The following is a 12,087-nucleotide window of genomic DNA, read 5'->3' on the forward strand; positions in this document are numbered from 1 at the left end:
CTCAGACCGTTGGAGGGCCGGACTATAAAAAAAAACTATGAACAAATCCCCATGCACACTGCATATATCTTATTTTAAAGTAAAAAAACAAAACGGGAACAAATACAATATTTAAAATAAAGAACAAGTAAATTTAAATCAACAAACTGACCAGTATTTCAATGGAAACTATGGGCCTGCTTTTGGCTAATGAGATGGTCAATGTCCAGTTCCATATTTGTCACTGCTAGACGTAACAAGTGATATGATGTGCTTCCGGAGCCATGACGCATGTGTCCCACGTCACTGGAAGTACTACTGTATGTGAGCAACACCGCGCTTTGCGGTACTGCCACATACAGTACTCCAGGAGCACAGGATGCATCCTGTCACTGACCACCAATGAAAGAGGTGCCCCTTCTGGAAGTGCGGCAGGCACCGGATAAATGGCCTCAGGGGGCCGCATGCGGCCCGCAGGCCTTAGTTTGGGGACCTCTGCTCTAGCCACTACAGACAGTTCATATATCTGCTCTCCCAGTTTGCACCAAACCAGTTTCTGCACATGAATTATAGACTCCTCATTTCATGCTTCTGGTTTGTTTGCTGTGAGGTTTACTCCAGATAGTGGAATCAGAACTTACCGGTACTTCCAGGGAAAGTTCTGGAGGCAGGATGCAAGTTCAGTGTGTTAAACATGTGGGTGGCACAGCTCCACTTAGTTGTCTCATCTTAGCCAAATTGCTTAATCTTGCTGAGCCTCATTTTTCTCAGCTGCGAACTTTATGAATCATTGCGTTGTTTCTTTTATTGCTTGCATGAAAATGTTCTCAAATTTGCGAAAGAAGGAGAAAGAAACTGCCTTTCTAACTCAGCTGACTGCTGCCCTCTGATGCTTGGCTCAAAAAGTAAAATGCTGCTTCAGTTGTGCTGCTCTTGTGATTCATTTCACAGGAGCAATGTGCTGAACAGAAAAGGAAGATAAGCAAACAGCAGCTCAGCCATAAATGAGGAAATGGTCTCAAGTGGAAAAGCTGGGACAATGCTACAGGCAGCCTGCCCTGTGGGAGGGGCGAGGGGAGGCATCGCCTCCTCCTGGATGCATTGATTCAGAATAGATGCTTGAATCTGTGAGAGCCCCACCATCATTATGGCACCATCACCAATTCCCTGAGCGCTCCGCAGGCAAAGGCAGGTTGATTATTCATTGGCATATAAAATTATTAGATACAGCCCAAGTCACCCCCAAGGACTAGCCTAAGAGGAAAATAACGCCAGAAGAAAGGAGTTCTCTTCTTACTATTACTCAGTCGTGTGTCTTTCTGTTTGTCTGAGGTTTTTCTTTAGCAGCTTCTCTAAGAGGCTGGCTCCCTGGGGACCATGCTGTGGGACTACAGACCTTTGGCTAAAACCTCCTACTGTACTTTTTCACACACCCCCCTCTGCCCCAAATGCAAACCACATTCTTCTGGACATATTTTAATATGTAATGCCTCTGAGCTATAGAATTAAATAACAACTGGCATTAAAACAAGGTTCTTGGCCATAAGGATCGGGTAGAGTTGTGCCAAAAAGCTTAGATCACTAGACTGGGGGTAAATTTATAGCTGTTTTTATGCATTTGCATTGATCAGCCCATAATTGCTGACTCTAGTTTGGGCAAGAACCTCGCCGCCTGCCCAGCTTACAAGGACAGTACTGCTGGTGATGGGCAACGGCTCAAGTGAGAAGTTTAAGTTCCACAGTCCACGGATCGTTTTTCACCTTGAAGTTTTTGGCTGGCTGGCAAGTCAATTATATAAACCAAGGACCAGGGTTATTCTGATGCCATGGGCTTAAAGGAATCTTCCCTTTTTCATAAGAGCTGTCTGTTCTGGCCTCAGCTGACCCGGTTCAGGCCCCAATTTGGCAATTTACAGTGGAATCACATCTTTAGAAGAATCAGGGTTCTAAAGTAATTGTATTATGTTTGTCATTCCTTTTGAAAATTCCATTAAGACAATCAATACCTTCCATGTAGTTGGATTCTAGAGTCAGCTGATAAGTGTGTGTAACAACCGACTCCAACAGCACGGGCTGAAGAGCCTGGGGAGAGTGATTTCAAGTCTCTGAGCCTCATATCCTCCATCCGTGAACTGGAGTCATTAACAGAACCTACCCCATAGGGGTATAGGAAGTCTGAAGTGACATGATGAATGTGGAGGGCTGTGTATATCATCAGCACAATAAATCATAAATACTAGTATTAACAGATTGTTAGGAGCTAATTAAGTTCCCGCAATTGGCTGTTAGGCTACAGGTACAGTGGCAGAACCCTTTCAATGAGGGTGGACCCTTTCATGAGTCAGTGTCACGGCACTTAGGAAATAGCTGGTAAAGCCAAAAACTCTCATACTGTGTACTGAACACCAACAGTAGAGCCACACAGGCTGCTCAGTTCCATCATTGACTGGCTCCATCGGCATAGGCCAATTAGTTACTTTGTGCCTCTAGATTCTCATCTATACAATGGATATAATGATAGGATCAGCCTCATGGAATTGCAAGAATTTAAAAAGTTATTATGTCTAAGGCATTTCAACAATGGCTGGCATACAGCAAGCTACATTATCATCATTACTACCATTGTGAGTATTACAAGTCATGCTTCTTTATTGGGAAGCACCAACAGTGTTGGTAGTATCAGTAGCAAAATAGTCTGACATCGAAGGAAGAAATGCGATTAGCACTGCAAGATCACTCAACATAAAATGGGATTTGAAGGGGCTGTTAAAGAAGACAATTAGAAGGTTCTCGGTGAACTGAGAAGGATAGGCTTCTCTGGATGAATGGGGTAAGACATTGAGACCAGGGTCAGAGAAGAAGCAAAACTAAATAACGCATATGAAAAAGGGGGTGGGGCAATGAAACAAAGACATCGATAGAACATTGATAGCAGAAAAATGATACCTGTATTACCCCATGTATAAGGCGCACCATTTTTCAAAAAAGTTGGGGTCTAAAAATTGATTGCGTCTTATACAGTTGTTGTGGCATTTTAAATGCCATAGGTGGAACTGAGGACAAGGCAACATATGAAGACAGTGATTCATCATCAGATACAGATGAAGACAAGCTAATGGATGGGAGTTTTGACAGTAATGAGAGTTGTATAAATTTTATGATGAACAAGATTTGAATTTAATAACTTTATGTAATACTTTTTTTTCAAATTTCCGGCCCCATAATTAAAGTGTGTCTTATACATGGGAGTTTTTTATACATGAGGAAATACAGTAATTCCCCTGTAGAAAGTCTATAGTTCTTTGATGTGCTCTCCCCTAGTGTCTAGAGGCTAGCCACTATACAGACCATGACCACAGGCCTCCCCTTGTATTACTGTGCATGAGAAGAAAAGATGCCAAGGACTTTCAGAGGCCATTTCATGGATGTCACTGAGCAAACTTAATTCAGGAAATTATTTTTTAGAGAAGGAAATAAAGACTGGAACTTATAGTTTCATAAAGAGTAGATGGGGAAGTGGTGTTAAACATAACATACTATAAAGAAGAAATAAAGGACAATTATTTTTATTGAATGTATTGGGGTGACATTGGTTAAGAGATTTATATTAGTTTCAGGTGTACAATTCTATAATACATCATCTGTATATTATATTGTATGTTCCCCACCCCAAGTAAGAACAGTTATTTTTATCAGCCATATTCATTTGGGGAGGGGATTACATCCAACAGGGTTATATCCTCTTTTGTATTATTAGTGTGGCCTGGAGTAAGTCCCTTCTTTACCTTTATCATTATGGGCCTAAATCTGAAGTCCAATGAAGTTCAGAACCTTCCTATATGCCTTTTGGCTGAGCAATTTAGGGCAAGTTGTTTAAATGCAAGCCTTAGTCTCTTGTGTGAAAGTTAGAGATGATAATTAATACCTCATAAGGTTAGAGTTGTTATGAGGCCTAAATTAGATAATCCATGTTAAGGTTTTAGCACAATGCCTGACACATGGGGAACATGTAATAAATAGAAGCTACCTGAGTTATTAGCTATAAAATTAGATGAATGGACTAAATGGTCTCCAGCGTCTCTTGCTACTCATCTTTCCTCTGGCCTGGACTCCATATGTTTACAGCCTCCCCAACTTTGACATGTCCCCTTAGGTTCAGTCCCCAGCCTCCACATGTAACTCAAGTAGAGGGATAAAAGGAAGCAATTAGGTGACCAGTGTGGCAACAGAGATGTGTGTGAAGATGTGCGGTGCTGTTAAGGGAAGGAGGAGCAGGGCTCAGTCCTTCTACAGCCACCCCCCCAAGATTGTCGGATATTGAGCCCCCATGGGATACAGAATGAATGGCCCCCCGTGGGATACAGGATGAATGTGCTTGTTGTAGGGAGCTGGGCCAATCCATCTTGTTTTTTACGTTTAATGAATAGAACATAGAAACTATCAGACTGCCTGAGCCTGGTGAATGGAATAATATGCATGAATGAGTTTTGTAAACTGCACAGTTCAAAATGTTGCTGTTTTTTGCTGCTGTTGCTATAACTGATAAACACCTTGTTTAAAAACCCAGAGGATATGAGCTTGTTGTCTTATTTCTTTAAGCTGGGCTCTAGTTGTTTGGATTAAATTGACCAATAAGCTTGAGGAATGCCTATTTTAGCTATAGCTTCTCAAAGAAAAAGACTCTTTCCTGAAGGCAGCATAAACTAGAGGTGAATAATACAATTCTCTGGTGTCTGGGTTCAATTCCTTAATCTGCCACTTTCTGATTGTGTACGATCTTGGGCAAGAAGTTGCTTAAACACTTCAAGCTTCAGTTCCCCCTTCTTTAAAATGGGGATAAAGATTATATATACCACAAAGGATGCTGTGAAAATTCGATGAGGTGATGAGTTTAAAATATTGGCAACAGTGCCTGGAATGGAGCTGTCCAATAAGGATTGGCTATTGCCGTTATTAAAACAATAGAGATAGAGATAGAAATATTTATTTTCTATCTCTAACAAAGTCTGCAGCAAAAGAATGAGTAATGGAGGGAAGAGGCAAAGAAAAGGAGTAGATGAAACAACTCAGCTAGAGTGAATAGGTATCACAGGATCTAGTCTCCAAACCTCAAACCTCTGTAGGCTGCTGCAGCACCACCTGCCCCAGGGATCAAAAATTAAATTTAAAATTAGTCCAAGCATCGTACTAATGTTTCAGGTTGAATGAAGTGTTGTAACCGGAACTTCTCTATCACTGGACATAGAAAGAAACAAAGGACCGAGTAGTCAAGACTGCCTATTAGAGGGCTGAATACTCCTTGCAGCTAGAAATGAAATGGCATCGTACTAAAGCCTACATTGGGGCAGTGCCAGGAAGCCTGCTAAGATTTATCAGACCTACCTCTGTTCATTTACCCACAAAGGTGACCTTTCTTAAGTGACCAATGGGGTTTTTGAATAGCGAGGAGAATTGGAAATACAAGAATCAAGGAAACAATCAGATCAATATCATCTATACCTGGGGCTGGCAAACATTTTCTATTTGGCCAGACAGTAAATATTTTAGGCTTTGTGAAGCCATATAGCCTTTTTCCCAACTACTCAACTCTACTGTTGTAGTGTAAAACAGCCACAACCGACATGTAAGTGAATGGACATGGCTGTGTTCCAATAAAACGTGCTTTATAAAAAGAGGTGACAGGCTGGATTTGGCCCATGGGGCATAATGTGCTGAACCTTACTCCACATGAGGGATATCATGCAATGACTCAAGTAGTCAGAATGACCCAGGCGAAAGCTATTATAAATCAAACATGACGTCAAAGAGTGTGTTGACTAAGGATTAGCTGACCTAACACACAGGACTTCAGACTGAAAATGGAGAAGCAATAAAATGCTTCAGTTTAAATAGAAAACCTATCTTCCATAGAAGAAAATAGGAATAACATGGAAAAAAGAATCACAACATAAATGACTCAGTAATTCACATGGGAAATTGGGTAGGGCTCAGAAACGTTTCCAGCCTCATTGCTCTATATTCTAAAGCAATGATTACAACAGGTGTGCTGCAAGAGTTCTTAAAACATGCACTGCCTGACTCTAGCCTGACCAGGCAGTGGCGCAGTGGATAGAGCATTGGACTGGGATGCTGAGGACCCAGGTTCGGGACCCCAAGGTCGCCAGCTTGAACCCGGGCTCATCTGGTTTGAGCAAAAAGCTCACCAGCTTGGACCCAGGGTCGCTGGCTCCAGCAAGGGGTTACTCGGTCTGCTGAAGGCCCGCAGTCAAGGCACATATGAGAAAGCAATCAATGAACAACTAAGGTGTTGCAATGCGCAATGAAAAACTAATGATTGATGCTTCTCATCTCTCCGTCCCTGTCTATGAACAACTAAGGTGCCGCAAGGAAGAATTGATGCTTCTCATCTCTCTCCTTTCCTGTTTGTCTGTCCCTCTCTCTGTCTCTCTCTCTGTCTCTGTCACAAAAACAAACAAAAAAAAAAAAAAAAAAAAAAAAACATGCACTGCCTGACTCTTTAGTCAGAGGCACTGATTTCCCTAAGGTAGTCAAATTAATTTTTTTTTAATGACAATAGCCAACACAATAATAGCTGTTGTGTATGAATGAATCAACATTATACCTATGTTTTTGTCAGATAGGCAAAATATATTTTAATACTTTTTATATATTTTATAATCATAGAATTTTAGTAATTAGTTTATGTGTGCCATATGGTGAAAAGATTGAAATTGCTCTTCTAAGGTTCAGAGCATGAGTAATAATGCCTCGATGAACTGGGGACCATCCTGGTGTGCCTGTTGTTTCTGTGTAGTTATCAATAGTCTCCCCTTATTTTTTAATTTATCTTTTAATTTAATTTATTGGGGTACATGTTTAGGAGTGCAACTTGATAAAGCATCATCTGCACACTGCATAGTATGCCCATCGCCCCAAAGTTTCTTTCATCCCCATTTTCCCTCCCTTTGCCCACCTCAACCTGCCTCCCACCCACCACCTTCACCATTCTGTTGTCTGTGTCTGTGTGTTATATGATGATGGAAGGTTAAAAGGATTAAGAAAAAATATATGTATATATATAATTATGTCCCCTTTAAAGAAGTGTCCTAGTTTTCAATATAAATTATATGGCCACACCTATAATAACCAAAGCAATCTTGAAATTGTAGTACAGACAGGTAGATATTTTTTAAAGTTATCATGAAAACTTGGACAACACACATCTATAAAGGCAGAATGTGATGCTAGATGAGGATATGGGCTTCAAGTCAGACAGTGAGATTCAACTTTTTTTTAATAAAGAATAGTCTGTCTTTTTTTCTTTCTTTTTCTTCTTTTTTTGTGACAGACAGAGAGAGGGACAGATAGGGACAGACAGACAGGAAGGAAGAGAGATGAGAAGCATCAGTTCTTTGTTGTGGCACCTTAGTTGTTCATTGATTGCTTTCTCACATGTGCCTTGACTGGGGGGCTACAGCAGAGCAAGTGACCCCTTGCTCAAGCCAGTGACCTTGAGCTCAAGCTGGTGAGCTTTGCTCAAACCAGATGAGCCTGCACTCAAGCCAGCAACCTCGGGGTTTTGAACCTGGGTCTTCCGTGTCCCAGTCTGACACTCTATCCACTGCACCACTGACTGGTCAGGTGGATTCTATCTTAATTTATCACTTTCTGCTGGTCTTAGACAATATCCCTGAATACCATTTTCATAAGTAATAATAAATAATAAAATTGACACTCTTGTCAGATTTAAGTGTATTAGCATATAGTAACTATTTGAAAATATTAGCTGTCATTTCATTATTATTAATATTATTATTATATCAGATTCATTGGGTAGGGATGAAGTTATCCTTCATATACAGAAGATATGCTTCAAGAGGAGTGATTTCTTATCACTGCAGACATTCAAGCAGAGGCTTAACAGGCACTCAGTAGTGATGTTGTAAATAAAGCTTTCTACTCAAAATCTGGTCCATTAACAAAGATATCAGCATCAACTGGGAGCTTGTTAGAAATGCAGACTCTCAGGCTCCAACCTAGGCCTAATAAATTAGAATCTATTTTATACATTTTGAGGAAACGTCGGGTGGTATATTTAGCTTTGCTATAAAAGACTGAGGCATCAGTGAACGATTTGAGTGGGTAAATTTTAAAGCTGAGACCACCTCATATTGTAGAGTCCAAACATTCTAAGTGAATTCCACTGGGTAAGTTAAATATGGCCCTTTGCACACAGTTTCAAAGGGCATTATACCAGGTCCAGTGCTCTATTCCATTTATTATTTAAGTATCATTCTCAGATCAATACAAATGTAAACCTTAAATGAAATTATTCTGTATTGGAGAGTTTTTTTGTTTTTTGTTTTGTTGTGTTTTTTTTTTTTTTAATCTAAAGCATCACATTCACTTTGGACATAGCAGTTTTATTATTTCTTGAGTTTGCTTCTATTTTGTTTTGAGCCATTTCTCTGCTTTCTGTGAAATGTCTATTTCTGTGTAGGTGCTCCGGGTAAAGTTCAGTACTCCATTAATACTGAACAACTCACATACAAATAGATGTCTTCACTCGACGTAATTCCACAAAGCCTGAAGAGGTTGACGCAAATATAAACAGAATTGGAAGGGCTGGTGAAATCTTTAGCTGAGACTTTAAAGAAATTCTTTTCTTCCTAGGGACTGCCTGGCAATGACTCTAATCCAGCCCGAATGCTTCAGCTCTGTATACTTTTATCCTCCCTCCTTGATTCAAGCTTTCTGATGCCCCTGGCTGTTTTAATTACACACCACACGGGCGTAGGAGATAGATGAGGCTAGCCCCTCGGGTCTCCTCAATCGCGTCTCCTCAATCGCGTCTTAGATCCCTTTTCTGATTCTGTTCTTCTGTGACTGCAGAGCAGCCTCTTGTTTCTCCCTGTTAACAGATCACACACAGAAATACAGAACATCTTATTTTGAATGAATTAAGCTAAATATTAAAGGGAAAAATTAATTTTTAAGGGGAAAGAATATATGAAGTGTGACAAAAGTATCAAATTGGTAAATGTATCTAACCTAAGGATTTTGTGTTAATAATGATAACTCAGAAAACCAGTATTTATTAAGCATCTACTATGTGCCAAGCACTGTGTTTGTTGTACAATGCTGCTGCTGATGATGATGACAGTAATAGCAGCTATATGTTCAGTATTTATGACCACACACGTGAGGTAGGCATAGGCCCTGCCCTGGTAGAAAATTGTGAGCTAGCAGGAAAGACAGATGTTGAACGAATTCCAAGTGGTATCGATACTGTGTAAAATTGCAGGGTACAACGGGAGTCAGCTCAGGCTTCTCTGAGGAGTGACTTTACGAATTAGCTACTCAGAGGAAAAGTAAGGTTGGGGACAAACAGCATTCTAGGCAGAATGTAGATTATGGAGAAGAACCCTGATTAGTCAAAAAATACACATTGGAAGAACTGAGAGAACCGGCTAAACAGAGGGCCAGGGAGAGTGGGGAGGTGAGGCTGGAGAGAAAAGGCAAGAGCAAGATCGTGCTGAACGTAGGGGTCACATGAAGAGTGTTTGACTTTATCCCAAGAGCAGCAGGGACCCGTTGACAAGTAGTAAGCAGGTGAGCAACATGATCAGATTTGGGCCCCAGGAAGAGAACTTGGACTAGATCAGAGGAGAAGAGAGGGGACATGAGAGAGCAGAAATGACAGTGGCTCGGACTAGAAAGGTGGCAGTGTTGTTAAATATCTCCAAGTTGAGTGCCAGTCAGACTAATAAAATGCTTTCTCCCATGGAGTTGGGTTACTTATATTAATGCTTAAAGAACTTTCCATTCTCAAACCCTCAAAAGTGTTTCCTTCACAGGCATTAGAGCCATGTGAGGCAGATATGGGGACCCATGAGCAAAAGGCAGCAGACAGGCATGGGAAGGAAAAATCACAGAGAGAGCCTACCTTCCACTGGAATGCTGAGCCTGTCTGCTGGTTCCCGACTCCTTCCGTGTCTGCGGAGGGAAGGATGTGCTGATACACGCAGCAGAGAAAACAGGCCCAGAGTTCATAGTCATAAGAGTATTGCCACAGCATAATGTGAGAAAATGGACTTCTAAAGGAATTATTTTCATATATAAGACAAAAGATAATTTAATTACTGACTTAAAAGGAGGGCTTGTTTAAAAGCATTAGGGGAAAGCTGTGTTTTTAGCCCCATTTGTACTAAGTGGGATGATAATGCTATCTTCTCCCTCTGAGCGAAGAAGAGTTATCAGTCAATTATTCAACAAGAATATTATTGAGCAACTACACGATGAAAGTCACTGGAACACAATGGTTAGTTAGTTAAATAGTTTACAGTCCCCTGAAGAAGCTAAAAGTCTGGAATATTAAATTATCACACAATTAAATTTAAAAAGTGCAACTCTGTTAAGATCTACAAAAGGAAGCAACTTAGGGAAGGGATGGCGGAACTGGGAGAAGGATGAATAGAAGTTAAACTGGTGGTCCTGGCCGGTTGGCTCAGCGGTAGAACGTCAGTCTGGCATGTGGAAGTCCCAGGTTCGAACCCCAGTCAGGGCACACAGAAGTGCCCATCTGCTTCTCCACCCTTCCCCCTCTCCTTTCACTATAGCTTTCTCTGCCCCTCCCACAGCCGAGGCTCCATTGGAGCAAAGTTGGCCCAGGAGCTGAGGACGGCTCCATGGCCTCCACCTCAGGAACTAGAATGGCTCCAGCAGCAGCACAGCAACACCCCAGATGGGCTGAGCATTGCCCCCTGGTGGGCATACCGGGTGGATCCCAGTTGAGCGCATGCAGGAGAGTGTCTGACTGCCTCCCTGCTTCTATCTTTGGAAAAATACCAAAAAAAAAAAAAAAAGAAAGAAAGAAAGAAAGAAAGAAAAAGAAGTTAAAGTGGTAAAGAAAAGATGGAAGATTAGCATAAAATTAATATGATAAACATGTTCAGAGCACCTGTCAGGTACCAAGTGTCATCATAGGTACCTGTGGTATACAAATGAATGAATATAAAGGCCCAGGTGGCGGGTTCCTATGAGGCAATAATTGTAGGTATTTATTTTGTGGCCCCTGTAACTTTGAGAGCTGTACAAAGTAAGTTCTCAATGAATTTTTTTGAATAAATTAATGAGATTTATTTTTCTGATTATAAAATGGTTTTTCTACTTAAAAACATGAGGCAGATTTCTGTAGACAATATATAAATAAACAAACACACCTGTAATTTCATCACCACTGGAACAAACATTGCTGGTATCTTGATAGATTTTCTTTCAAGGTACGTGGGTGTCTACACAGATGATGTATCTGGTGAATCATAGCATTTATAATAGCTATACATATTTAATTTTATTCTACCCTACAAAAGCTTTTAATCATTTGTCATATGAGCATTTGCCACATTTAGTTAAATATATTTTACAAACATATTTGGGCATTGCATAACATTTTATAAGTACAATTATATAACAATTATATGTGTCATATAATTTACTAAATTAAACTATTGCCATAATATTAAACTTTTATTGTATCAAAACAAATTCATCTTCAACTATAAGTTATTTGGTATCATATTCAGTGAGTTCTTAACATTTTTGGCTTGTAAACCACTTGAAAACCAAATTATTTTAAAGAAACTCTGCATTATCTCCCACATAGAAGAAAATTACAAACACATATTTACATTAAATGTTGTCTACAATTTTAAGAACTTCATAAATTCCATGAAGGCCCATCCATGGATTCCTGTCCCCATGGCTTCAGGTCATAATCAGTGATAGCAAATGTCAACATGAAGCAGAATAACAACAACAACAAAACAAAAGGCAAAAGCTTTACCGTAACAATTGTAGAGAAATATAATCTCAAAAACACTGCTGATTATAGGATATTCCACTATTTTTATAATATGGTCCAATCCCAGTTCATTCTTATATTTGAAATCATCTAAGTTAGATCTCACATTAACACTTCTGTACAGCTTTTAGAAATAATAGTACTCCATGTGCTCTATCTGGACAATCCCAGTGACAGAAAGCCTCTGCAGGGCTCCAGCACACCTGTCCTCACTGTGAGGTCTTGCACCTGGAGAGCTATGACAC

At 40.2% G+C, this 12,087-nt stretch overlaps 1 protein-coding gene across 5 annotated transcripts in view; it reads left to right on the forward strand.

The window, feature by feature from the left end:
* Positions 1-12,087, forward strand: part of GRIN3A (glutamate ionotropic receptor NMDA type subunit 3A) — a 178,285-nt gene that overhangs the window by 107,815 nt on the left and 58,383 nt on the right. The window lies entirely within an intron of this gene.

The sequence above is a fragment of the Saccopteryx bilineata genome, chromosome 2 (assembly GCF_036850765.1).
Source record: "Saccopteryx bilineata isolate mSacBil1 chromosome 2, mSacBil1_pri_phased_curated, whole genome shotgun sequence".
NCBI classification, from domain to species: Eukaryota; Metazoa; Chordata; class Mammalia; order Chiroptera; family Emballonuridae; genus Saccopteryx; species Saccopteryx bilineata.